Source organism: Palaemon carinicauda, chromosome 17, assembly GCF_036898095.1.
Source record: "Palaemon carinicauda isolate YSFRI2023 chromosome 17, ASM3689809v2, whole genome shotgun sequence".
Classification (NCBI taxonomy): Eukaryota; Metazoa; Arthropoda; class Malacostraca; order Decapoda; family Palaemonidae; genus Palaemon; species Palaemon carinicauda.
The window spans coordinates 80,523,275-80,528,750 of NC_090741.1; positions in this window are offsets into that span (position 1 = coordinate 80,523,275).

Below are 5,476 nucleotides of genomic sequence, written 5' to 3' on the forward strand. Positions count from 1 at the left end.
TCCCATTGAAATTGGTCACCTTTTGTTCTGGCCAAGACTCACATCTCGAATCACGTACATATGAAGTAAACAATTCCCATTCGCCACCGTGAACAAATGTACTTGGGTCACATCCCAAATATCGAAATACAGTTTGCAAGTAAGGACAGGTACAATCTTACTTCTGGGGATGAAGGAAATCATTGCCTACAACAGAATTCCATGTACAGACATGGCACTTACTCTCTCCTCATTACGTATTCGGAACCATGGAATGCCCGAGCCTTCCTTCGAACCCAGGGCTCTCTGTCTTCTTTGTTTTATTACTTCTTGTTGCTTCATCAATCTCGTTTCCTATTTTTCAATCGTATCTTATTGTTTCAGGAATCTTTGTGTTTCCTTTTTTTTCTATTTTGCGCTTTTTGTAGTGTCTCTTGTTATATTTGTTTTACGAAAAATGGAATGTTTGTTCCTCTGGGTTTCCATAAATATTGCTTTTATATTCATAAAACTAAATCGTATATGACATGAAAATAATCTAAGGTTACAAAGAACATTTCTATAATACGATTCAATGATTATATAGAAAAAAGTGTTACGTTAGTAATAATGATGTATTTGTGCATCCCCAAAAAATAATATAATTCACAAATAGTCTAACATACTAAGAATTTCATCAATGTTTTATTTTCCATTACAGCAAACCTTTGACTAAAGCTGCCCCTGAAAACTACCAAAAATGAACGAGTCGCAAGAAAATCTGCCCGAATATAAGCACAAGAGAATTCCATTAAGGTAAGTGTACTCAAGAAAATCTTTTAGACCTTTGAATACGCTGAACGAGACGGAAGACCAAATCAGGAAAGAAATTTTGAGAAATACATGATGTGATTTTTCATAATTTGCTTTTTTGTTTGAAATTGCATATGTACTTTCCTCTTCGTGAATATAATCACCGATTTTACATACGTATTATGCTTAGAGTTGTAGTGGCCTAAGTGGTAACGTCCCTGACTGGTGATTGTCAGACTGGGGTTCGAATCCCGCTCAAACTCGTTAGTTCCTTTGATGGCTGTTACCTCAAAATCCTTGTGAGCTGAGGATGGGGGGTTTGGGGAGCCTATAGGTGTATTTGTTGAGTCATCAGCAGCCATTGTCTGGCCCTCCTTGGTCAGTCTCTAGTCTAGGCCATTGTCCTGCTTGATAGGGCAGTGTCACCATCTCTTGCCTCTGCCATGCATGAGTGGCTTTTAAACCTTTAAGGAGAAAGTAGTAATATAGAATAAATGACAGTACACATCTTGAATTATGAGTGCAAACGTATGTATAAGTATTCAATGTATTATAGTGGAAGATTGATTATCCCCGTGTGTTCTGGTCTTATCAAATCTCTACTTTTATATTATCTCTTCAAAAGTAATAAAATATTCACATGACTGATAAAGACGCAGGCACCAATGAATTCGATGTCGAATAACATTTTTGAAGAATATAAACATTGTTAAATTGTACTTCTAATTAATAGGAAACTGAAAAGACGCCAAAAGACTCCAATATTCAAATATCATTGGAAATAAGTAACTTTTCGTAAAAATATTTTTATCATTTCAAAAACTGTATCCAAGTGGAATACAATTAAATTCATTTTTCGGTTATATAGGCATGGAATTATAGATAATATATTAATCCTACTATTTAGATATTTTTTTTTATCAAATATGTTTCTTTATACATATAAGAATCTTTGGATTTTTTTTACCTTTTTTATGATGGGTTCATTTCATATTTCTGACAATAAACTGCTAATAAGGAATACATATATTTCTTATGGAATATTTTCCTTAATCATGTTTAAATTCTTAACATGAAAATAAATAAGTAGGCTGCAATCCGAGGCTAAAATATATTGCGATTACAGAAGGTCATCAACTTACAAACATTCAAGATACATTCGGAGATACAAACACAAATCCAACTGTAAATAACAAACATTAGATAAAGAAATCCTGTATGAAACAGTATTGTATCATTTAATACTGAACGCAAAATGGCGTTTGTAATAGTCTGATATCTATTTCATATGAAACCAGACTATTTGTTGACTTTTGCAGTTGGAAATTATAGGCATGGGATACAGGTTAGGCCTACCCTAGGCCAAAATTTAACAAAATTTAACTTACAACAACTCTGCTTGCAAACGACTTTACTTACAAACAGCTTCTTGGAACCAGTTAAGTTTATAAGTTGGTGAGCTTTTTACATAATTTATTTTATAAACATTTATTAAAAAGCAGACACTCGCGTGTATGCAAACATATACGTACCTTTAAATAATACATGCTGTACACACAGGATTGCGGGCGTTGATTTAGTCTCATAAAATAAGAACATTCGATGATGATGAATTTTTAAATAATGAAATATAATTATTCTACATTCTGATGGTGATAAGGAACTCGTATGAAATATTAAATAGATGAGTTCAACTTTTACACCACATTCCTAATTTCCTTTCCCTCTGATGATACTCCGTAAAATACATCAGAGAAAGAAAATTGAGAATTTTTTTGAGGTGGAATATAAGGGTATATTCTTATGAAAAATGACATTTGAAAACTTACATATATCTTTAAATTTAACTTCAAAGCCAACCAAGAAAGATTTGAAACACCGTAGAACTTGGAGAGTATCGTGTGAAAAGATAATTCTTACAAGTGAAGGAATCTTTAATATTTAATTATAAAGAAGTACTAAGTTATGTGGAACTACACAGACACACACATACACACGCACGCACGTTGCACATACATACACACGTACACACACACACACAAACATATATATATATATATATATATATATATATATATATATATATATATATATATATATATATATATATGTATATATATACACACAATATGTGTGTGTGTGTGCTTTATAACACTTATGAATTTCCTACTAGAGGGAATCAGCCAATGAAAACCAATGCACTTTTATCTCTCTGGAACCCTTTTATTTGATGGAATTACTCTAACAGTATATTGTTATTATCCAGCTATAAAAGGTTCAAACTTTCCTAGCATTATTTGAAGATGCCACATTTCCCATTCCGCCGGTCAGTCTTTAATCCAATTTCGTTCAATAAATTGAAAGATATGGCAACGCCGCTCTGAATATAACATATATAACACAGATAACAATTTTAAGGAAAAAATGATTTTGGTAAGAAATTTTGACAATTCTATTTCTCAATTTCATTCCTTTATTGCCAGAAAATAGTAATCAATAGTAGGATTAGTGACCAACGTGATTATTAGAGGCTGTTGGCATATACTCACAGTGACCAATAATGCTACAATTTAAGATTCGGTTTTGAGTTTTGAGTTGCATCAACGGGAAAGTGTAAAAGGGCCTACACAAAGTTGATAAATAGAGTACACTCAGGCACACAATTCCATCTTATTTCTCATCCTCTTGTTTTTATCAAAAGGTTTTTAGTTTTTATATGAAAGATTTATTTTAATGTTGTTACTGTTCTAAAAATATTTTGTTTTAAGTGATAATTACTTCTTTTGTAGTTTATTTATTTCCTTAATTTCTTTTCTCACTGGGCTATTATTCCTGTTGGAGCCCTTGGGCTTATAGCATGCTGCTTTTCCATCTAGGGTGTAGTTTAACAAGTAGCCTAATAATAATAATAATAATAATAATAATAATAATAATAATAATAGATATATAATGTGCATTTATAAAAAATTATGCCTAATCTTGTTTTAGATGTAGTGAAAAGAAAATAGATAGAATAAGCTTCCCGATGTCATATAAAAGAAAGGTCAGATGATAAATATAAAGTGTAGACCGATTGTTTTCCATCAAGGTGACCTTGCAATAAGTAGAGGTGAAAAATACTTCAAGAAATACATTTGCGAAAACGCTATTCTTTATTGGAATTCTTTTCGCATGCTTGAATAGTAACTATTTCATTGGACTAAAAGGACCAGGGTTCTTTGTCACTTCGATGGCATTCCATTGACAGCGGGCGCTGATACGCCCATTTGTATTAAGAGTTGCTGGTAAAGAGCTCTTGCCCTTTCTGGGGGAATTTTTAATTTTATGGTGGAGGGAGAAGAGGAAAATGATAATCCAGAAAAAAACGATCACAAAGCGATTTTCGAGGGTTTGCTAAGCTGCCGAAAGGAGAGAGAGAGAGAGAGAGAGAGAGAGAGAGAGAGAGGAGAGAGAGAGAGAGAGAGAGAGAGAGAGAGAGAAAGAGAGAGAGAGAGAGAGAGAGAGAGAGAGAGAGATTTGATTAGGCGTTATTTTTTCTATTTGTAGTTTAGAATGCTGAACAACATAAAACTCAAATGAAAATGCTATCATTTGTGTCTTTGATCATGATAACGGAATCATTATAATGAGCTAGTGGTTTTTTTTTTTTTCTTTTTTTTTTATTGAGACAATCAATGTATAACAATTATACTGTATTCTCCATACCAGCATGCTTAGAGTTGGGTGTTGCAGACCTTAGATTTTCATGAGCTTTGAGAAGAAAAACTGAAAGAATATCACTACCATCTTATCGATTTTAAATATTTTGCAATAGCCGTGATTTTCAAAATTATATATATATATATATATATATATATATATATATATATATATATATATATATATATATATGTATATATATATATATATATATATATATATATATATAGTATATATATTTATATATAGCCAGTTATCCGAATGCCAATATTAAAATTCTAGTTATAAAAGGGTTTGTGAGGTACTTTTGTTTTAGAAATAGAACATAAAATCCTTCTTGCGTACCACAACCACAGTCCTTCCTCTAACCCAAAGTCTAAAATATTTCCGTTCACATATTCTAGAACAAAATAGAATAATTTTATCCATTTTCCCTTCATTCAGCACTCTATGGATATATTCCTCGGATCTAGTAAAAACGTTTGCAAGGGATTAGCCTACAGTATAATATTAAATTGTAAAACTCAGGATATCTACTTAAACATTGCATCAGTAATATGAAAGTAAGAAGAAGGATATAAACTATTAAGAGAGCACGTTAGAGATTTACAAAGTAAGCTTAAAACCCAATCCAGTTTTACTGTAGTATACTATAATACGAGTGTTTTCGTTATTATTTGATAATATGTAAAGCGTCAACTAAAGTATTAATTAAAGATAGCGTACACAATTGGCTTTAAAACGTAAGTTCATGAATGATATCTACTACAAATTAAATCTCATAAAATTCTGTTTTGGTGTTATTTTTCACTACTTATTTTGATGATTGATATTTATTAAGTAGGATTAAATCCATATTTAGTGATCCCTATTCAGTAGGATTTTTAATAATTTGTTAGCTTCAAAGTTTCTCCATATTAGGAATTCACTGATATTTTGGTCAGTTAAGCAACATCGGGTTTTGCCCATTTGTTACCTTTGTTGTCAATACACTATTTACATGTAG